Source organism: Podarcis tiliguerta (genome assembly GCF_965153285.1).
Source record: "Podarcis tiliguerta genome assembly, chromosome: 3".
In the NCBI taxonomy this organism is placed as follows: Eukaryota; Metazoa; Chordata; class Lepidosauria; order Squamata; family Lacertidae; genus Podarcis; species Podarcis tiliguerta.
Genome location: NC_139536.1, coordinates 99,351,832 through 99,376,534, shown reverse-complemented (window position 1 = coordinate 99,376,534; position 24,703 = coordinate 99,351,832).

Here is a 24,703-nt window from a genome sequence, read left to right as displayed (position 1 = left end):
CGCCCGGTGCGGTCGACCCCCCCTGCACCCCCCACGCTACGCCACTGCCGTCAACCGTCCATTCTGGCGAACGACCGCAGCAAACCCAGAAGTACTGGAACAGGTTACTTCCAGGTTTGCTGCTCGTGCATGCACAGAAGTGCAAACTGTTAAGTTGTGGGTAGACATAGCAGACGGCACAGCGATTCTTCCAAAGCAGCTCTTTATTTGTAAGCTGGAACAGAACTGACTGAGGAGCTCAGTCAGCCTGCTTATATAAAGCCCCAGAACAATGTAACTGTTGCCATTTTCTAAAACTATCCAATCACTGAATGTCACTTTCGATCCTTCATTTGCATACAAACTATCCAATCACTGAACGTCACTTTCGATCCTTTGTTTGCATAACTATCTACAGTATCCCCCTGCTGGCCCAGGGTGAGAACTTCAGTGCATAACACAAACCGCTCCTTGTGTGTGCACAGAGCAGCGCTTTGTCGAGCGTCCCTTTTGTTGAGCGTCCGGGGCTCCAGAATGGATCTCAGACTCAAAACAAGGTACCACTGTAATATGATACAGTTCTCCAAGGAAATAACAACAACAACAACAAACAAACAACAACAACAAACCTCTGTATTCACTATTGAAGACGCTGCACCTCAAAAAACACAGCCACCCTGAAAACAAGTTCTCTCTCTCTCTCTCTCTCTCTCTCTCACACACACACACACACCACTGCTAAAATGCCCCTCCTAAAGTTGCCTATGCCAAACAGAACAACAGATTGTGGAAGGCATTTTTACTCAGTTTTACACAATGTCATTCTCTGTAATGGAGCTCAGCTGGCATGCAACAACCAAGGAACAAAATTGTGGGGATGCACATTGCAGTCAGGCAAAGGTGCTGTACTCCTCAACTGAACACCTCTTTGGTCGTCAAGTCAGTCCCCTTTCTACGTGCCATCTCTGCCTCTGTTAATTAAAAAACCAGATCTGCCATCGTCACGTTTGCAGGACCTTCTTATTCACAGCACGTGCTTGCCTGAAGCCATGGCCCTCCTCCCGAAATGAGGAATATACTACCAAGGGAGACCTATGTATCCTTTTCAGCATAAAGAGACCGAATGAGCAAATGATCAATGCTAGAAAGATTTCCTCTAGTGTGGTGCTTTGTTCCTTTAATACTCTTGACAACAAAAATATGTGTTCTTATGTGTGCGACTTTTCCTGCTCCTCCATGAATATGTTCTTTAGCAGCAGAATCTGCCCCTTGGCAAGCCTAGCATGGGGCATCTTCGAGACGAGCCCTGGTAGGGATGGCAAACTGTGCCAGACCAGAAGAGCCCCGTAGGCATTGCAGAAACAAAAATCGATGCAAGAAACAGCTTCATCCTCTGGAGGGTAAGGAAAACACAGCCTCAGTCTTTGGAATTTATCCTCTTTCCTTCTACTTTGAGGGAAATGAAAAGAACAAGGGCAAAGTGGTCTGCAAATGGCTAGGAGGCTTTTTCTCTCCCCCCCCCCCACTCCCCGGTCCAAAAAGAACAACCTGAGATGCTTTGGTTATAAAGATTATAGGACAAATCCTCAGGGCAGACAATAAATCTGGAAACCACACCTAAAATAGCACACCCTGGATGCTGAATCTCTCTCTTGTCTCTTTCTCTTTCTTTAAATAATCTGAGATTTAGCTGTAGCTCATTAAACTTTTGTGTAAATATTCTATAGAGAGCGCTGGGCTGCATAATGGCTCCTTTCATTCAAAGGACAGATTCTACCCCGGGTTTTCAGCAGTAAAGTATAAAGATTCATTCTTTTTCATATTTGGTGATGGTTCATGTTTCTAGTACAGTGGTACCTCTGGTTAAGAACTTAATTCGTTCTGGAGGTCTGTTCTTAACCTGAAACCATTCTTAACCTGAGGTACCACTTTAGATAATGGGGCCTCCCACCGCCGCCACACGATTTCTGTTCTCATCCTGAAGCAAAGTTCTTAACCCGCGGTACTATTTCTGGGTTAGCGGAGTCTGTAACCTGAAGCGTCTGGAACCTGAAACGTCTGTAACCCAAGGTACCACTGTACTGACCATGATTCTAGATGGTGACTGACTCCAGTTACTCAATAAGCTTCATGGACAACTGGGGATTTGGACCTGGGTCTCTCTGGCCTCAGTCCAACTCTCTAGCCACTATACCACACTGGTTTTCTGCAGGGTCAGCTAAGTTCCCATGCAGGGAAGGAGAACCAGTGTGGTGTAGTGGTTAAGAGCGGTAGTCTCATAATCTGGGGAACCGGGTTCGCGTCTCTGCTCCTCCACATGCAGCTGCTGGGTCACACTTCTCTGAAGTCTCTCAGCCCCACTCACCTCACAGAGTGTTTGTTGTGGGGGAGGAAGGGAAAGGAGAATGTTAGCCGCTTTGAGACTCCTTAAAGGGAGTGAAAGGCGGGATATCAAATCCAAACTCTTCTTCTTCTTCTTCTTCTTCTTCTTCTTCTTCTTCTTCTTCTTCTTCTCCCGAGGACTGTGTTACTTTGCTGATAATCTTTCAAGGGCCACTTGCCCATGGGGTGGAGGGACAGATCCAAAAGTGTGCAGATTTTCCAACATTACTTAACTGCACGGCATGCTTCCCCCCCCCCTCCAAATCTCTCTTTCAAACACACAGAGATAATACAGTGGGACCTCGGGTTAAGAACTTAATGCGATCCGGAGGTCCGTTCTTAACTTTAAACTGTTCTTAACCTGAAGCACCACTTTAGCTAATGCCCCCCCCCCCCCCCGCTGCTGCCGTACTTCCGGAGCACGATTTCTGTTCTCATCCTGAAGCAAAGTTCTTAACCCTTAGGTAATATTTTGGGGTTAGCAGAGTATGTAACCTGAAGTGTCTGTAATCTGAGGTGCCACTGTACACAGAAATGCGCACACACATGATAAGGAAGAAGAATACATTCCCAGAAGGATTCTGCAGAGGACAAGAGGGGGCACCCGTCACCCAGAGGGCTACAAGTTGGCGACCACTGTTCCCGTGGAATCGTGGGACCTCTTTGAAATTGTGGATGCACACACTATGTGGTACATCTTATCTCTCTTCAATAAAAACAGCAGAAATTACCCTATATTAAGTGATAAGCCAACTCCTAGTAGCCAAGGTCACTTGGCCCCCCAATAAAATATTAGAGGGGACTGTCCCCCAATTTTATGCAAAACAACAACAAACCTATGATTACGTGAAACATACTCAATAAACACACAAGACGTAACAGGCTGTACTTTTGAATAAATAAGGTATACTATTCATTGTATCAAATTGTAGATTTCAATGGAAGTCTCATAAAGTTCAACGACCCAGTGGACCAGTTCATGCTATATTCCGTTCATGAATAAGGTCCATACATGTACAAGTGTCTATTCCACCTGTCTGTTTATAGAGTCCAATAATCCACATGAAGGGTTGTTACAGTTCAACAGAATCACAGAGTCTAAGACATGGATTTCCGGAATATTAGCCTTGTTTCGCCATCCTAGGCTTCATCAGTAGTACAGGCTCTAGGTAATGCAAATAAATACAATATTGTAATCTCACACATTTTTCGGCAAAAAATAATATTTGGTGGTGGTTCATGTTTCTAGTACTGACGATGATTCTGTGGGCATTGCCCTTCAGATGGTGTGTGTCTGCCAAGTCTTGTGATGGATTATGCAGCGTGGGGCTTACCTGCCCCCCCATTTTATTCCAGTTGTCACCCCTGCAGGTACTATAAACTCAAACTTTGCATGCAGTCTTGGACACCAGCCATTTTTCCCCCCTAGCTGCAGCTAAGGGAGGGAACAGAGAATTGCTATCAACCTTTCCGAAACATACTTTTAGACTTGATAAGGAAATGTGGGTTTAAGAATACTCCTTTTTCTTCTTTTAGTATTTTCGCTGTCTCTCGGAGCCATCCTAAATATCAGAATTATGCTGAATCTCTCGCCAGTGATTGCTAGGGGTTTTGGTACGTGTTGCGTGTGTGTGTTATGATCTATTGGAGGAGTAGCCCGCCAAAATTGGATCAGGGAAGCAGACTTGCAATTGTGAGCTATCAAAGCTGTGTGGCCTTGTTAAACTGCACAGTTTGCAGAAAATACAAAATGGAAAGAAAAATGCCCTCGGCTATTTCTAAGTCGTAACTGCTCAAAAATAGAGGTTAAGGCTTTTTAAAAGTTTGTCTGAGATCTGAAACGGGTTGATGTATCTGTAATGAAAGAAGAAGAAAAAAGATTTGGGGGGAGTGGCAAGAATAACAGAGGCATTGCTTGCTGCTGAAACACAAATCCATATTAAAGACTTTAGGTGATAGAAAGGTTATTTACTCATCCCAGGGAACCTGTGAAGCATAGTTCTAACACCTGCGCTGAACTACTATAGGATACTGTTTTCCTGGACATATCCTCTTTTGGGGGGCCAGCATGCCCATTCAGGATGATTTTTGCATTTTACATGAAGTGTCAGGGTTTGGCTTTAGGGAAACGTTTAATGTTTAATAGGTTATTGTATTTTAGTGTTCTGTTGGAAGCCACCCAGAGTGGCGGGGGAAACCCAGCCAGATGGGCGGGGTGTAATAATTTTTTATATATATAATTTTTTATATTATTATTATTATTATTATTATTATTATTATTTATTATTATTATGTGGGGGGGGGGGCTGTGCTAGGGCCACACTTGGCCATGAGTTATTTCTTGCAGCCGCCAGGCCTTGCACAGCCCTCTAGGTTTTGTGTTGTCTCTGGTGACCGCCAGGCTTGGCATGGGCATCCTGGGTGTCCCGAATGTGTCCAGGTTTTTGATCTTTGGAATATGTCATCCCTAACTCCCTTTGGGAGAGGCCATGACAATGAAGCTGCTACAGAAGCAATATAAATTTGTGGTGCATAGACGAACCCAGAGAGAGAGAGAGAGGACACAATCCATTGAAAGCTAGGCCATCACACAGGACTTCCTCTGTGAAAACTGCTTCTGCGTGGTTTGGTCTGCATTTCAAAGGGATGGGCAAATGCTGGATTGCTTCGTACCCCACATGCAAATTTTATGCCTCCCTTTGAATCAATAGGCTCCATATCCAGAATTTAGGCAGTCAGTATGGAAACATAGAATGCCAGCCTAGTACAAGGAAAGTAATTTTTAAAAGCCTTCTACTAAGTGAGTTAGTGGAGGAGGGACAGAGCTGGCCAGTGGAATGTCAGGAGGGGCAGAGAAACCCATCCTTCCACTCAGTGTCGTAGGATGGGGGGCAGGGGGGCGTGGCCCCGGGTGCAGAATCGGGGGGGATGAATCAGGTGCCCCCTGAATGTGCTTGGCTGTCCCCCCCCCCGTCAGCTGATGGGTATTGGGTGAGCATAGAGTATATTCTTCACCCTACGCACCCTGCTGGGCTCCCATCTGCCAGCTGATGAGTGAACCCCCGTGTACTGGGTGGGGGAAGGGCGCGGAGGGTGAAGAACCCTTCCATACCCTGCTCATTGGTGTGCAAGGCCCGCCTGGCAGTGACAGAGCATGGAGGGTGCTCTTCATCCTCTTCACCCTGATCCCACCAGGCAGCGGCAAGGGTTGGGGTCGCATGCTCTGTCCCCGCTTTGAGGGGTGCACCCCGTCCCAGGCATTTGTAGAGAGTGCCTGCCTCCACTGCTAGGCCATTTACACACCTTGCATTGAAATACAGTGGTACCTCAGGTTACAGACGCTTCAGGTTACAGACGCTTCAGATTACAGACTCCGTGAACCCAGAAATAGTACCTAGGGTTAAGAACTTTGCTTCAGGATGAGAACAGAAATAGTGCTCCGGCAGCGGGAGGCCCCATTAGGTAAAGTGGTGCTTCAGGTTAAGAACAGTTTCAAGTTAAGAACGGACCTCCAGAACGAATTAAGTTCTTAACCCAAGGTACCACTGTATATGCACCTGCCTGCTTAAAATTCCTTGCTGCCTATGGCCACAAGTACAACCAGTGCTAACAAACTTGAAGGCATAGCAGTACTTCTGCACTCAACCCTTTTGTAAACCGCAGTGGGTAGATAGCTTGCTGGTTGGGGCAACAGTGCAATTGTGTGTGATATAGATATAGTTATAGATTAGATAGATATAGATATAGATATAGATATAGATATAGATATAGATATAGATATAGATATATGTGTTTCTATACATGCTTCAGGGCAACAACTTACAGTTCCATTAGCAAAAGTGCCATTATATATAATGAGGACAATGTTATCATGCTTTACCTGTGCTATGAATTAACTGTAACATCATCTTATAGTAGGCTAGTTGTACATCAACATATTTTAAAATCCAATTTATTTTTGAGCGCACACACTGCTGGCTTGCTGCTTTACATTATATTGCTCTTCAGCAAATAATTTGAGACTTGACAGCGTAATTGTTTCTAGAATATTTTGGGATATTATAGTTCATCAAAACGGCATCTTCTTTCCCTTTTTTATACCTTTGCCGACTGACTCCTCAAAGAGGAAATATTCAAGATATGGTTGCCAGACTCCCAGAACTCATGGCAAGAACCATTTTATTAGTATAAAAGGTTTCTGATATGAAGCAAGTGCCATCACACTGAAACCTTTCGCTGCAATGAAGGAATACACTCCAATCGAAAAGTGCACATTTTGAAAGATACATGTGTTTCAGTTCCCTTGTGGTTTTAGGAAGTGTGGATTAGATAGTTCCACGTTAAAGTGCAAACCAAGTTAAATTGATTCGCTATCCCCAAGCATCTTGAAAGAAACAGCAGTTTTTGGAATGGAGATAGCTAGAGAGTCTCCTCAAAACTGGTAACTCATTGGTCAGCAGGAGGTTTGCTGCAAAAAACACACCAGAGCAAGGAAAATCTACAATCTCCAAAAATTTAGGAATGCTCTTTCTAGTAAGCATCCCTTGGGTTTAGCATTTGCACCATCCAGAAAGGTTGCCAACAACCATTTAATTTTCAAATCATCTGGTTGACCTTCTAAGGTAGATCTGAAAAGGGGACATCAGTTTAACTCTGGGGGAATCATACAATGGGCAATATAAAATATAACACACCAGATCCTCAACAGACCCTGATCCACAAATGCAAAGGCACTCTTTTACAGATATGTTAGTATATCTCCCAACCAGGTATTCAATGGGCATTATTTGGAATCTGAGACGGGTGAAAGAATGTCAGAAAGGGGGCAGGTTTACTGCCTGATAGGAGTAAATACTGCCTGCCTCCACTTTACGCACTACTTGTACACACTACATGAATATTTGGAAATAATGGGTAATGTATGACTAAGTCATACATCCACTGAAATCAGTGAAATTAAGAAGGGATGGAAGGATCTGTCAATGTTGTTTCTCTGGGTTTTTCTCGTTCTCCACATTTCTGCAGTGATTTGTGGTTACAAGTACATTCCCACGAAAACTCTTCCAACATTTTTGCGTGAATTTCTACCAATAAACACATTTCTGCAAGCAATTTCTCCTAATATAATAATGCCTTTTGTGTGTTATTGTAGCTAATAGGTTCATTTGTATGCTCAATTCTCTCTGAAATATTCACTGTCTTTGGAGAACAGCATTGTGAAATTCAGATGAGTGCAAATTTCAAAGGATGACTGTGTTTCACTTCTCATATTGTTTCAGAAAGTGCAAATTTGACATGCTGCACTTTAAACGTGAGCTGAATCAAATCCCGCCCCCCCATCCCTAGACTTAAGCAACTTGATTTTAATGGGCCCACTCTGAGTATGGCTTAGTTGGCTAGCACCCAATGAACAGTAGATATTCTGGGTGCGTGGGGAACCACCGCCATCATTTTTATTTGTACGCCGCCTTTCCACAGTTAAAAACAATGCTCAAGGCAGCTTATAACATGACAAGATTTATATAATTACAAAAGTCATAAACAGTAAATAAACCACATCAAAAAAATACACAACCAAATGGAAAACAATTTCCACATAAATCAAAATCTAAAACTAAGAATACAGCATTAATATCACAATTTAAAAATGACATAGGTAAAAAATAACAGTAATTAAACAAAAACAAAAATGGAGCCCTCCTTGTTTGGCGACGGCAGCAGTGGCAGTCCTTTGTGGAGCCTGACAGGCCCTGCCCTAGGCCAGGTGGTGAGTGGCAGGACAGGGGCCTTCAGGCACTCGGCAGGGGAGTCGTCCTCTCATGTTCCCATCGTGTGTATTCCAGTAGATTTGTCTTGCTTTCCTAACAGGTTTCTTGCTTTCCTAACTGCTTGTCTTGCTTTCCTAACTGGTTGTCTTGCTTTCCTAACTGGTTGTCATTCCTACCTTGATCACCCTGTTTGGCACTCAGGAATACTGGAACCAGAAATGTTCATTGTTCATGGCATCAAGAGAGAAAAGGAAGGGAAACACCACAGATGACGTGGGGTCCAGAGGGTGGAGGACTCCAACGAAGAATAGGGTTAGCAGGAGAGATCCTGAGGAAGCTCCAAAACAAAGATGAAACTCAGGACATTGGAGGACGTAGCAGACAGTTCACAGGCACCAGGGGAAGGAGACACAGAATCAGAGGTGGCCCCAACTCTGCAGACATGGTAGGCTGTGAGGTGTTGGGAACAGCAGGCTCTTTCCTCCAAGGGAGCCAAAACCAAGAGGTCCAGTGTCTGGAACTTCTCACCATTTGAGAGAGTGGGGAGTGTGCGTCAGTCTCCTATACGATTGGCATGCACTGCCATCATGTTTTCTAGTCATTGCTCCAAGCCTGAAAAATGACTTGATTTGGGTGGCTCTCAGGATTTTGTGAGATCCTTACCCACAACTTGGCTAAAAAATAATAACAACAGTGCTATTGATATTTTCCCTTCCCTTCTATTTGCAAGTTTTATTTGCAAATAACAGTGAATAGTGGCAACAGTTCCTTTATACAGAATCAAATATTTCATCTCCCCATGTCGTCTCTGTTACCCGTATTGGTAACAGTAAGAAAGTAACACTGAAAGGAGAAAATTGGAAAGGAAGATTAGAACAAAAGAGAGAGGGGAAAGAAGCCTGTAGTGACTGATTTTAAAGTTCCAATATTCCTCAGACTTGCAATACAAGTCCATTGAAATATTTGCTGTCACGCATTATATGTACCATTATCTCCCCCTTAAACAAAACCTAGGACATTGTATAATTTCCAGGAGCATCCAAGATGTCGTTACAACAATGTCTATTTCTTTTTATGCTTGCAATGTTAATGAAAGTGGGTAAAGAGACAGTATCCTAGCCTATTCTGGAAACAGCAGGGAGTTTGAACTATTTCTCCTTCAGCTCATTCCCCAAGGCAGCAGTTTTTAATATTTTTGATCATATGTGTGAATTGAAAAGCACAGTCTAACCTTTGGAGAAGACACCTACAGAGCATTGGCAAGAGCTGTGCATATTTTCGACACAAACACAGAGCTCCCTGTCTCATTTTATAATGCAGCATAAAGTAGAACTGTTTGATTAAGCAACTCCCCCCGCCTCCCCAATTATGTATGTGTTCCAGTCCAGGATTAAAAAAGAAATCAGTCGTGCTGAAAGTCTATTGGAAATCAATGGGGCAAGTTAGTTGCGACTTACAGAAGTACCATGGATTGCAATGGGGCTTCAGTGTGACTAAGGTTTGGTGGATATTGGAAGGAACATTAAAAACTAGCAAATACACAATATCTATCTATCTATCATCTATCTATCTATCATCTATCTATCTATCTATCTCTATCATCTATCTATCTATCATCTATCATCATCTATCTATCATCTATCATCTATCTATATCTATCTATCTATCATCTATCTATCTATCTATCTATCTATATCTATCTATCTATCTATCTATCTATATCTATCTATCTATCATCTATCTATCATCATCATCTATCTATCTATCTATCTATCTATCTATATCATCTATCTATATCTATCATCTATCTATCTATCTCAATCATCCATTGGTCTGTCTGTCTGTCTATCTATCTATCTATCATCTATATCTATCTATCTATCATCTATCTATATCTATCTATCATCTATCTATCTATCTATCATCTATCATCTATCTATCTATCTATCTATCATCTATCATCTATCTATCTATCTATCTATCTATCTATCTATCTATCTATCATCTATCTATCTATCATCTATCTATCTATCTATCATCTATCTATCTATCTATCATCTATCTATCATCTATCTACAGTATCTATCATCTCTCTCTCTCTCTCTCTCTCTCTCTCTCTCTCTCTCTCTCCTCTTTAACTATCTATCCAGCTATTGTTCCATCCATCTATTTCTACAACTCATATATCTATTTCCCCACAAGCGCTGAATGGTGCTAACAAGACAAGAGAGGAAAGCAAGGCAATTACTTTCAGAGCACAGAGCCATCTCCTGTACTCATACCTTCTCTCTGTTGCCTCCAACTTTGGGCTGGCTTTAGGTTTGTGGAGGGCTTGGGCAATGTAGCTTCTGGTGGCCCAGCCTCTGTTGGTGGACTCCCTTGGGCTTACGCGGCAGCCTAGGGAGCAACCCCACAAGAACCAATGGTTGGCAACTGGAGTCTCAATGCATGTTGATGTCCCGTTGTGTTCCTAAGTGCTGTAGCAGAGGCACTGTGGGAAATTTGTTATGGCAGCTGACCGAATCTGCAAATAGAAAACTAGATTTTTGTGTGTGAGAGAGTGTGTGGCAGGGTAGGGCAGCTGTCAACTGTGTGTCCTGCTGATATGATTGCACCCCAGCAGTTGCCCAAGGGTGCCAGGTCCTAACGCCAAGCCTACTGGGACAGATAGGAAGGGGTGTGATCTGGGCAGCTCCAGCAAGCATATGCAGCTTCTTGGACAACACTCCATTAGACCTCCAGCTCCTTTTGGGAGCAGTGTTTTGATAAGTTATTGTAAACTGCCCTGGACATTTCAAATTGAAGGGCAGCATAGAGATGTGTTTTAAATAAGCCAACCGGATAGTGTAGTTTAGCTGTGGAGAGACTGAGGATGTTAGGTAAAGAGAAATGATAGATCAAGGTAGATGGGAGGGACTAGAGCATTGTTCCAAACCAAGTATAACTTCCTGTGTCTCAAATTGGGCCATACCAAATTCATATAAATGGTTGCCGTGGTGCAAGTAAGCAAGGTCTCATTGGGCAACCAGGGTGCAAATTCAAACCAGGCAGATACCCCAACCCAAACTTGGGGGTGCCATAGTCAATCCTTCCCTCAGGCCCCTTATGGGCCCCCCCATACTATGTCGATCATGCCCAATGCCATTTCTGCCCTAATGCAAACAATGTTCTTCAATGATAATTTCTCTAAGGGAAAGATGAAAAAAAGGCAGTCAAGTGGCAATCAGGTTGAGAGGAAAAGTAAATTTCTGGTCCTGTCAACCAGCGGCTCAGAATTGCTCAGTGAAAGCTCTAAACCAAGGGTGGGCGGGCAGGAAACTCTTGAGACAAAATGGCCTTGAGCTCTGTCTATCAATCTATTGTTCCATCCATCCATCTCTACCACTTCAATATCCATTTCTCCACCAGCTCTGAATGGTGCTAATAGGACAAGAGAGGGAAGCAAGGCAATTTTTTTTTCCAGAGTACAGAACCACCTCATTTCCTGTACTCATTACTTATACAGTGGTACCTCGGGTTAAGAACTTAATTCGTTCTGGAGGTCCATTCTTAAAACCTGAAACTCTTCTTAACCTGAAGCACCACTTTAGCTAATGGGGCCTCCCACTGCTGCCGGGCTGCCAATGTGCGATTTCTATTCTCATCCTGAAGCAAAGTTCTTAACCCGAGGTATTATTTCTGGGTTAGTGGAGCCTGTAACCTGAAATGTCTGTAACCTGAAGCGTATGTAACCCGAGGTACCACCGTATAGGCTTCCCCCTCCTCTTGGCAAGGGCTCATGGGACAGCATGGACAAGATATTGGGCAAAACCTTGTCCACTATTTTGCTGCAATCTATGGGTCGCAGTGCTTCCAGGCATATATTGGGTGTGGAACAAGGCTTACAGGACCAAAAACACATGCCACCCTTGGGCGCCTCACAATTGCCCTGAGAATAAGGTGGTGAAATGGAAGCCTCTTTCACAGTGGGAGGAAAAACTTTCAAGCAATTAAGGGACAGATTTGGCACAGGACTAAATACAACTCAGGAGGTTCTCAAATATACTTCAGTAATGTCCTTGGGAATGATATAACTTAACATCTACCAGAAGAATCTAGCAGAAGCTGGGTGTTGCATTGAAAAGACAATGCATTCTCTCTTGTTTAGAGTCCATTTAAACTGGTAAGAGCAAACATAAAAAATATTTATGTGAGAAAGGAGGCAAAACAGTTCAGAGTCAGGCCAGAATATATTAACTGTCTGCATAGGGCTTCAGTGAAGCCTAGAATTATTTGTTTTACTTAAATATATGAGTTAATGTGCTTTAAGTGATTTACTCCCAATTATCCTACCAATGAATATCTGTAAGGGGCCCGCTCAAATAATATCATTTTATTTTGCAATTAAAAATACTCTCCAAATGCATCGTTTTTTAATGTGAATAATTTCCATGCAGCTATTGAAATTGGAAGCTGCCAGTATTTTACTAAGCACTTACCATACATTGCTGCTTTCTCTTGCTAGATAAAATATTCTAACTAATGGATATTTGTTTACTATAGTGTGTTAATTTGCACAGAAGATAGATCAACAGCAATGGATTTAGTGTAGGGCCATGCAGTACTATAAAAGCACAAGCACGAGTCTTGTGGCACCTTAAAGACTAGCCAATTGATTATGGTGTAAGCTATGGCAGACTAGAGTCCACTCTCCACTCTAGTCTACAGAAGTTTAAGCCATAATAATTTCACTACTGCTCTGACGTGTGTGAATTAACACATTGCAGTAAGCAAATATTCATTAGTTGGACTATTCTACCTAAGTTTTTTGTTTTGCTTTGCAGACTTACATGGTTACCCCTCAGGAAATTACTGTACAAAGAGAAGAAGAAGAAGAAGAGTTTGGATTTGATATCCCGCCTTTCACTCCCTTTAAGGAGTCTCTAAGCGGCTAACATTCTCCTTTCCCTTCCTCCCCCACAACAAACACTCTGTGACGTGAGTGGGGCTGAGAGAAGTGTAACTGGCCCAAGGTCACCCAGCAGCTGCATGTGGAGGAGCGGAGACGCGAACCCGATTACCCAGATTACGTGACGACCGCTCTTAACCACTACACCACACTGGATCAACTAGATGGATTATGTCAGATGTTTCAGATCCTCCCCCCCCCCTTTTATTTTATTTTTTGTAAAATAATATCTAGAACAAATAAAATCAAAAAGACAAAAAGGAAAGGGGAAATAACAAGAAAAGATAGAGAAAGAGTAAAGAGAAGAAGGGAGGAAGTGGAGAGGTAAGGAACATTGAGACTAACACCAATAATAATCATAATAAAGCATAAGATTATATAGATCTTGCCTACCATCATAATTATACCTTAATCCTCTATCTACATACAAAGTAGTGAGCCTTCCTAGCTCTCACCTCCCTCAGCCTCACACTTTGAGGAAAGCTCACTCCAGATGTATCAGATACATGGAAGATTAATCTTATTCTTATTCTTGCTGTTGTTTAAAGCACCATTTTAGATTTCAGAAGGAAGCAGGATTATCATTATAATTATTAATTACCTGCTTTTCGCCCTATAGTCACAGACAGAAATGGATGGAAGTCCTTGTTCAAATTAATTTGGTCCGGGGAACATCTTTGGAATTTTGGAAAGCTCATGTTGTAGTCCATTATTTCCCAGTGTCCTGGAATTTAAAGGAGGGTCAGAGCAGCTGGACTCTGTTCCCTTTATTAGTGGCTAAGTGATGGGCTTTACAACGCAGGAAGGATTGGACAGCTTCCTCAGTAGCTTGTTGGCTAGAGGACCTTTCTGTCATTGTAGGAAATTAAAAGGCTGCCAGAACTTCCCCCTTCCATTTTCCCATCTGACTCCTCTCTCCTTTTTTTTAATTATTATTATTTTGGGTAGACTGGCATTACAAAAAAACTTTATGGATGTTTTCTTTTTTCCTATGGTCAGCATGTTTATTCCTCTTCTCTTTGTGAAAAATAAAAACAAAAACCAATGAAATATGCATAGATTACCCACACCCACAAAAAGAAACGGCATTGGGGAAACAAAGATTCATAAGAGTGGGAAATATCCAAAGAGGCTTTTACATCATTGTAAACTAGTTAATCTCTCAATAGTCTTTCCACACCCCCCCGATCTCACTCCATCTCTCTCTCTCCTACTTTTTCCTAAACTTGTTTGTATTAAGATATTTATAATGCTGACATTTTAGCATTTGGCAATGAAATATAGCCCTCTTTAAGTTAATTACTACTTCCTACGCATAGGGGCAGCTACAGTAAGTGACAGCATATAAAGAAGTATGGATATTTGTGTGTGGGATTTGTTGAAGAAACACATCTCTTATGAGTAATTTCAACAATAGCTATAGTGGGAAATGTTTTATGAAACTGTAAAGTGATGTATTCAATTAAGTCCTATATACATGCAATGCATAATCCCTCTGCCTCATTACAGCCTGCTCCTCATTAGGTCTTAGGTTTTGTACATAAGAATATAGTCAACACCGGCATACATATTGGATTTAATTGCACCAGGGACCTAAAGTAATGGAAACCAAGGGAACCACCACTCAAGGGGGAGTTGCGTGGCCAGATATACCAAGGATTATGATGCAGAAAAACTCCTGGGATAAATTCTTGCATGGTTTTTCAATTTTCTGACGCAGAAGCTCTGTGGGAGAAATGTGGCTTTCCCTTTATAGAATCTGTGGGAATGTTCAGGGATGCAGGAGAGGATATATTGTCTGATTATATCCTTATTCAACTTGTGTTAACAAGTTCCCCAATTTCAGCAGAGTAACACATTCCCCTTTATTTTAAGTTTGCAATGGCAGCGTTTGCTCAGGCTCGCTAAAGCCTCTATAATAACTGTTCTGGTACTTTCCCCTTATTCCCTCATAAAATAGAAGAGACGACACAGTCTTTTACAAAAGTACAAAAAGAGTTTATTCACATTCTGTCCACAATCACATCCCAGAAGGCAGACTTAGCTTAATGAAGTAACATACACTTGGAATCTATCTCTTAAGAAGACAGTCCCTTTGTCCTCTCTTGGTTGGAAGCCAAGAGGGCATCTTTGACTCAGTAGATGTTGTTTCTTCGATGCATGTGGTGAAAGAGAGAGAGATGGCTGCCCTGCCCTGTGCTTTTGTCATTACCTGCACAGGTGAGGCCACACCCACCTCTAGTCACATGTAGAGGAAGTCTGTCCCAGCCCAGAAGGAAACAGGAAGTTTACCTGCTGGCTGGACAAACATCCCTCCCCATGTGTAAACATGTTCACTCTAGGAATGTTGTACTTGACTGCTCTTGTGTTTCACACCCCACAGAATTGTAGAATGATGGAGCAGGAAGTCGTTGACTTTAACTACCTGCTCAGTGCAGGATGGAGGAACCCTAACAGACAGACTTCCAGGGCCCCTGGCCCTTCTGGAATGCTAAACCATGTGGGGAACCTACTTGAATAGAAAAGGCTCCCAAATTCAGATGTTACCCCTCATGAAGGGCTGGAAGGAACTCCTTGACTTTGGGAATCAGAGGCCCTGCAGTCCCTTTGCACCCATGTTGGCCTTTCACAGGAGTAACTCATGGAAGAAAGTGTAGATTTCATACATAAGCGACAAGCTGCCATGACAGAAGTGACTGAGAGTAAATCTAAGGGAATTCACATATTATGGGTATAAGAGAATATGGCTGCTCTCATGAATTCATGAATGAAGTTTGGACAGTGTATATCACTGATGACAAGACACACTGCTATTCCAACTTCCCTAACCTAGCGCTCCACAAATGTTGTTGGATGGTGACTTTTGTCAGCCCTTGCTATAGCTATTTCTTCATAAAACAACTTCTCAGGTAGCCTTTTAAAGTTCAGAGCGCTTGTTTCTTTTTAGCATTTTTTAAAAAATGGTCTGGCTCATTTTATTTATCCCACCTTTTCTCCAAAGAGCTCAAGATGGCAGCCATACTTCTACTCTCCATTTTATCCTCACCACAACCCTGGGAGATGGGTCAGGCTGAGTGACAGTGACTGGCCCAAAGTCATCCAGTGGGCTTCATGTTTGAGAGGGGATTTGAACCCTAGTTTTCCAGGCCCCAGTCCAGCACTCTAACCACTAAAAAAGGTGTGTGGGGAGGTAAGGACCCCTGCATGGTTAAGTCCAGTCGCAGGCGACTATGGAGTTGCAGTGTTCATCTCGCTTTTCAGGCCAAGGGAGCCGGCGTTTGTCCACAGACAGCTTTCTGGGTCATGTGTCCAGCATGACTATACCGCTTCTGGTGCAACGGGACACTGTGATGGAAACCAGAGCACACGGAAACGTCGTTTACCTTCCCGCCGCAGCTGTACCTATTTATCTACTTGCACTGGTAGGTTTCGAACTGCTAGGTTGGCAGGAGCTGGAACAGAACAACGAGAGCTCACCCCATCACACAGATTTATAATAATAATAATAATAATAATAATAATAATAATAATATAATTTTTTATTTATATTTATTATTTATTATTTGAACCGCCAACCTTCCGATCGGCAAGTCCCAGAGGCTCTGTAGTTTAGACCACAGTGTCACCCACATTCCTATACGCTAACCACTACACCACACTGGTTAGGTATAGTATGGTATGAACCCCATTGCATACCCACTCATCAATGTGCAAATTAGTTCTGTGCAAAAATGTGTCCTTCCTCCAGAGGGGGCCTCTGCTGGATCCTGGCCCCTTCCACAAATGCAAATAGCCCTTCCATTCACTGGAGGTCATGTCTGGATCCAGCCCTTGAGCTAAGTGAAAAATCTACATGTCAGCTTTGTTCCCTTCCTTAGTCCACTCCGATCCATTTGTAAATGCAGCTGTTATAGGGAGAGGGGTAAGCGATAATGAATTTTAATGGCCTGAAGCGTCTATGCCATGCTGACTCATGTTAATTTTCATCTTTCCGGAAGATAACCATATTGTCCCCGCAATATAACTAGAACTAATGCTGATGCTTGTCATTGTCCTCTATGGAAATTAATGACCCCTGTTAGCTAGAGCTAGAATAACCTGGTAGGCTACATGGTGCGACTACATTAGGAAGGGAGGGAGGTCTGACATGCCTTGCTGCTGTAGGAATATGCTTTGACGCCAGGCGCCGCATTACCTTTCGGTGGCGTGCTGCTGAAGGGCTTCTAGGAAGGAGTGGAAATGTGAGGTTTATCTTTGCTCCTGCATTTGACAGCATGCGGTCTTCCTACTGTGCAAAACACAGGTTATCAATTCAGCCCTGAAATAGAAAACGGGATATTTAAGAAGATGTATAATTTATGCACAAAGCCCGGAGGAGAGAAAAATGGCATTGCTTTCAGAATTTAATTACCCTGTTCAAGAGAGAGAGAGAGAGAGAGAGAGAGAGAGAGAGAGAGAGAGAGAACCCAGGGTGGTTGGGTTTTGCAATACAATGAGACGCAGCTGTGATTCGCCATGAATAGTTTCTGAACATCGAAGCACCTTTGTCAATACTGGGAGATGTTATATATTGCTTATTTTACAAGGGTAAACTGTAACTGCCGTCAACTCAAAGGTCAGAAACAAAAAGGTGAAATTAGCTTGCGGGGAAGGGGACCTTTGTGGAAACATTTGCTGCAGGCAGCATCACCAAAACTTGCATTTCAATGGGTACACCTGCCCTGTGATGTATAGATTATCCTTTAGAGCCTGATCTTTCTGAACCGTCATCTGTCACCACTGCTGTAAACGGCCACTTTGCTTATTTTACATACACTCCCTCTGACTCATATAGTTACTATCTGTCTGACTGGTATTTAATTTCTCTCTGACCCTGCTGCTTGCAGCTCCCTCCCCTTGCCACCCTATACAACCATGAATCTATATACTTGCCAACGGAGGGTAATAATGCTTTATGCATTGGTTGAAGCGGACTCTGGTCTGCAAAAGTGCATGGCACAATCACACATGTCAGTCTTTAAGGTACCACAATACTATTGTGGGTTTGTTTTTCTTTCATAGCAACACACTTACATGGCTACATTGCTAAGAAAGGGCTCTGAACCACTCAGAAAGCCTCCTGTGGATTTTTAAAATTGAATTTACTTGTAAGTAAGTGTGCTTAACATTGCAACGGTGGAGGATGGTCTTCTTATGAATATTTGCTGCCCTACAATGGCAACTACTAGCAGCAGCATAAGGCATATATTGGCAGTGGTTAGAAGGCTTTGAAATATAAGTGCAATGGAGAGAGAGGGACAAAAATGGGAAGCCCTCCAAGCACTTGGTTAATCGGCTGTGGTAAATAGAATCTTCTCCCTTAGTGCCTCTCCCTCACCCTTTATTTGACAACTGTATGCTTCTGTCCTCCTTGTCTCCCCATCTCACTCAGAAACTCACAAGACATTAGTCCAGGCAATGAGATGCATTATGACTCTGTGCAGAACTGTTTCCATGTTTTGTAACCATGCAACCTCTATTACCCGGTCTCCAGATCGGGGTCTCTATTTCTATTTCTCCTTATAAGTGAAGTGCAGGGCAATGCTCAATGAAAACGTTGCTGACACATTGTCCTGATCCACAGGCCCAAAGGAATTTCCTTGTGAGAGGTTTGATGCAGGGATACTGAAAAAAAAGGATGTCAAAAAACACCAGATTGATCAGTTCTAGCGCTATATTGGAAGAAGGTGGAAACTTACAAGGGAGCCTGCAGAACCTTGCTGCTGTTACAGACTCAGGATGGATGCCGAAACAGCAAGTGTCCACCATGACTTTTGTGCGAAAAGATAATATGATAAGCATTGCTTATACAAAAAAACAAGCTATGCAGCTGGCATCAATAGCCCAATTAACTCACCTCTAGCTTAGAGGCCCCTTCCCAGCAATCATCCATCTCTCAGATAAGGCAGCCGGTGTGAGAAGCACTCCCTCTCCCAACTAGCTAAATTAAAAGCTTCAAGCAAGCAGATAGGCAAATGTGAGCTTATTCTTGCAGCAAATAACACTTAGCCCCAGGGTTACCTTGACTACCAAGATGGTGCTTATAGGCCTTCTGGAACATTTTCACCTTTTGGTTCTCCATATGTCTCTACTTGTGTGTCTGCATGCATGTAATTTCACCAGTGGTCTGTTTCCTCTGCAAATTGTTAGTCACCTTCTGGCTGTTCAGTTGCTGCCCTTCACTCCTCTGAGCCAAATGCCCCAAACTAAGCAGTTCCTCACTGGAGAGGGCTATAACAAAACATTTTTCTAGCACTCTCTTTGGAACCACTTATACAGTGGTACCTCAGAACTCGACCGGAATCAGTTGCAGAATTCCGTTCGACTTCCAAAATGTTTGGAAACCAAGGTGCGACTTCCGATTGGCTGCAGGAAACTCCTGCAGCCAATCGGAAGCTGCGTCGGACGATTAGATTCCAAAGAACGTTCGCAAACCAGGGCACTCATTTCTGAGTTTGCGGCATTCAGGAGCCAAAACATTTGAGTCGCAAGGCATTCATCAACCAAGGTACAACTGTACTTCAGTGGAATCTGTCTCATTCTCTCAGAGCTGAGACCCGGACGAGGACTTTGCTGAAAGGATTTGGACAAAGCCAGCACCTTGCGAGAGAGAAGTTGCACGCTACAGAACCATGTGAGGATGGTGGAATCAGCAAAATCCCCACACGCCCTCTGAAGTTTGCAGAGGACCCTGAATGCTTCTCCACATAGGCAGCCCTTTCTGGCTCACCGAATGCTATGAGATTGGTGGTTCCCATTGCTCATGACCACTCTGAATGCTGCCTGCCTAGAACGTCACTGCAAGGGCTGTGCAAATTGCACCACCTAAGTCAGGGGTCAGCAAGGCTTAAGCAGCCTGGGCCACTTCACTTCCATGGAGATCTCTCCATGGGCCAGATTGTACGTGCGTTCCGGCGCGGAGGAGGTGTCTGCATGCGTTCACACATGTGCAGATGCTATTTCCAACATGGAGGAGGAGTCTTCAGCTTCCTATTGGCTGCAGGAGCTTCCTGCAGCCAATAGGAAGCCCCACCAGCACCGCAGAAGTGAGTCCCCGAGCCGTGCTGCGCCGGTTTAGCACAGCGGGCGGGGACTTGCCGAGTGGGCTGCAGGGTTCGGGGGCAGCTCGGGGGCTAGTTAAATGACCCCCGCGGGCCGTATCTGGCCCCCGGGCCTTAGGTTGCCAACCTCTGACGTAAGTGCATCACGTGCCATTGAAAGCGACACTCTAGCACTGGTATCTCTAAGTGTCTTACTTGGGGAACAAATGCTAACATGCCTTACTTATACAGTTCTCTGCATGGATTGGATGTACCACATGGGGGGGGGGGAGGGGAGGGAGGCAGCAACCGAGCATTCAAGAAATCTGCCAAGCGACCTTTAGAAGGCTTTTCTCCAACCCTCAAGACTCAAAAGCTCCCTCTCTCTCTTTCACCGACAGATGTCAGTCCAGCGAAAGGTATTGACTTCCTTCCTTTGTGCCTTTCATTCTTTGGGACTGGCATGGCCGTGGAACAGCATGGTGTCCGCCTACTGTGCAAAACATAGGGTATTAATCCAAACCTGGGGGGGGGGGGATGAAAATAAAATGAGAGAGAGGGAGAAAAATCTGATATTTTAGAACATGTATAATTTATAGATAAACAGTAGAGGGAAAGCAGGAGTGTTTGTAGCATCTAAGTAAAATCTAATTACCACTTTTCCCCTTTCTTTTTTTTCAGGAAGGAAGGAAGCAGACAGCACAAAGCTACCCAGCTGTGACTAATTTGGGAGTCCTCTGGTAACACTTAGGATGTTTTGGATATGCCTTCCATTTGTGAGGCAGAATATATTTGTGGCTCTCCCTGGCCAGCACAAGGGTAAGGGGTATATTTCTGAGCAAGATTCGGAGGTTTTTCTTATATCTGCTTATGCTGTTTGTCATACATAACCTGACAGCAGACCTCCTGTAGAAATGGCTCAGAATAGTATACTTAATGTTATGCTTTAACTTGGGTCATCCTTTCCTCCCAAGATATATCCTCTGTGCTCCGAATTAATTGCTTTTAGGAACATTAATTAGACAGAAGGCAATTAATGTGCATGTGATTATGGTCCGTAACATATGGAAATAGCTTCGCTTAGCCACAGGTTAAATCTCTCTTCTGCCTCTTTTGATTTTGACAGGAACTAGGAGTGCTCTGATGTCTTGACCCATGCTAACAAATGTGAGTGCCTGTATCTCAGATCTCTTTCTTAAAAATGTCCAGCAAAACTAAGCTATTTTGTGCACTATGCAGAGGCAAGTCTGGGTTTGCCAGTGAATGCCCACTCAACTGGGAGCTCCCAAACTAGTGTGCCATATCCAAACAGGTCCACCATAGTCAAACTATACACTTGTAGGTATGCATTTTAAATTTCTTAGTTCTTCTAAAAGTTGAGTGTCTCAAGTGGCCTTGACACACTGGTTTTTAGCTGATCTCATCTCATGGAGTTGTATCCATTTAAGGTCGACTCAGAGTGAACTCAATGGAATAAATAGCCCTGGGTTAGTCATCTTCATGAATTTTGATGGGTCTGCTCAAGAGTATGAGGAACAGATAGAACCCATGCTTCCATACAATCAGCCACCGTCCGTAAATATTTAGCATGGGGTGGGAAACCTTTAAGCCCAAGGGACACAATCCTCTGAAAGCAACTTTTGCTAAGTGTTGTTGTTGTTGTCGTTTAGTCTTTCAGTCGTGTCCGACTCTTCGTGACCCCATGGACCAGAGCATGCCAGGCACTCCTGTCTTCCACTGCCACCCGCAGTTTGGTCAGATTCATGTTTGTAGCTTTGAGAACACTGTCTAACCATCTTGTCCTCTGTCGTCCCCTTCTCCTTGTGCCCTCCATCTTTCCCAACATCAGGGTCTTTTCCAGTGAGTCCTCTCTTCTCATGAGGTGGCCAAAGTATTGGAGCCTCAGCTTCACGATCTGTCCTTCCAGTGAGCACTCAGGGCTGCTTTCCTTAAGAATGGATGCATTTGATCTTCTTGCAGTCCATGGGACTCTCAAGAGTTTCCTCCAGCACCATAATTCAAAAGTGTCAATTCTTCGGCGATCAGCCTTCTTTATGGTCCAGCTCTCACTTCCATACATCACTACTGGGAAAACCATAGCTTTTACTATACGGACCTTTGTTGGCAAGGTGATGTCTCTACTTTTTAAAATTCTGTCTAGGTTTGTCATTGCTTTCCTCCCAAGAAGCAGGCGTCTTTTAATTTCGTGGCTGCTCTCACCATCTGCAGTGATCATGGAGCCCAAGAAAGTAAAATCTCTCACTGCCTCCATTTCCTCCCCTTCTATTTGACAGGAGGTGATGGGACCAGTGGCCATGATCTTCGTTTTTTTGATGTTGAGCTTCAGACCATATTTTGCACTCTCCTCTTTCACCCTCAATAAAAGGTTTTTTAATTCCTCCTCACTTTCTGCCATCAAGGTTGTGTCATCTGCATATCTGAGGTTGTTGATATTTCTTCCAGCAATCTTAATTCCCGCTAGGGATTCATCCAGCCCAGCCTTTCGCATGATGAATTCTGCATATAAGTTAAATAAGCAGGGAGACAAAATACAACCTTGTCGTACTCCTTTCCCAATTTTGAACCAATCAGTTATTCCATATCCAGTTCTAACTGTAGCTTCTTGTCCCACATAGAGATTTCTCAGGAGACAGATGAGGTGATCAGGCACTCCCATTTCTTTAAGAACTTGCCATAGTTTGCTGTGGTCGACACAGTCAAAGGCTTTTGCATAGTCAATGAAGCAGAAGTAGATGTCTTTCTGGAACTCTCTAGCTTTCTCCATAATCCAGCGCATGTTTGCAATTTGGTCTCTGGTTCCTCTGCCTCTTCTAAATCCAGCTTGCACTTCTGGGAGTTCTCGGTCCACATACTGCTTGAGCCTTCCTTGAAGAATTTTAAGCATAACCTTGCTAGCGTGTGAAATGAGTGCAATTGTGCGGTAGTTGGAGCATTCTTTAGCACTGCCCTTCTTTGGGATTGGGATGTAGACTGACCTTCTCCAATCCTCTGGTTTTGCTAAGTACAGTGATTTAATTTACTGAAATTGGTAATGGTTAAATGCATTACTGTGTGTTTAATTCTCGAAATGTTTCCCAGTAACTCTTGCGTGATTGGTTAACTCTTGTCACATGGGAGGTATATTTTTACATCCTGCATTTTGTTTTGTACGTGAGTGACTTGACTGTAAGGGCTGCATGTTAGATAACTGTCTCTAGAGACAATAGATGTGAATGGGCATGACAGAAAGAAGTACAGAACTTGATGTTCTCCAAAAGAAGCAGTAAGGACCATATAACACCGGTCTTCAAAGACCTACACTGGCTCCCAGTATGTTTCCGAGCACAATTCAAAGTGTTGGTGCTGACGTTTATAGCCCTAAACGGCCTCGGTCCAGTATACCTGAAGGAGAGTCTCCACCTCCATCGTTCTGCCTGGACACTGAGGTCCAGCGCCAAGGGCCTTCTGGCGGTTCCCTCACTGTGAGAAGTGAGGTTACAGGGAACCAGGCAGAGGGCCTTCTCGGTAGTGGCGCCCACCCTGTGGAACGCCCTCCCACCAGATGTCGAAGAGAAAATAACTACCAAACTTTTAGAAGACATCTAAAGGCAGCCCTGTTTAGGGACGCTTTTAATGTTTAATAGGTTAAATGTTTAATAGGTTATTGTATTTCAGTGTTTTGTTGGAAGCCGCCCAGAGTGGCTGGGGGGACCCAGCCAGATGGGCGGGGTATAAATAAATTATTATTATTATTATTATTATTATTATTATTATTATTATTATTATTATTATTAAAGGAGAAGTCCGCTGGAAAGAGAAAGTGGAAACCTCTCAGAAGGAACTGCATGGCCTAGCTGGGTAATGTCCAGAAGGCTGAGTACAAATACTGGAAAAAGAGAAAGACACAGTTTCTTTGAATGTTCAAGGAAGAAGCTGTATTATTCAACTAAGAAAAAAATAAGCCCATGGCTGGATAAAACTGTGAATGTAAATATTTTGCATATATTATTCTTTAGCTCTATGTTCTGCAAGTAAAAGGTTTTTGAATATTCTAACAAGCCTTCCGACATTGTTTTACTTTCAACAGTCAGCATTGCATAGGATGTTGGTTTCCTAGATGCAATTTAGCTACTCTGCTAACAGCCTTTCGGGAGTCACATGACAGTGATAATAATAATAATAATAATAATAATAATAATAATAATAATAATAATAAAATAATTCATTATTTATACCCCACCCATCTGGCTGGGTTTCCCCAGCCACTCTGGGCGGCTTCCAACAGAATATTAAAAACACGATACAAAATCAAACATTAAAAACTTCCCTAAACATGGCTGCCTTCAGATGTCTTCTAAAAGTCAGATTATTTCCTCGACATCTGATGGGAGGGCGTTCCACAGGGCTGGCGCCACTACCAAGAAGGCCCTCTGCCTGGTTCCCTGTAACCTTGCTTCTCGCAGGGAGGGAACTGCCAGAAGGGCCTCGGAGCTGGAGTGATGGGTGGGGCCAAAGGCCAATGTGGGTGTGGCAATGGATCTGGCTTT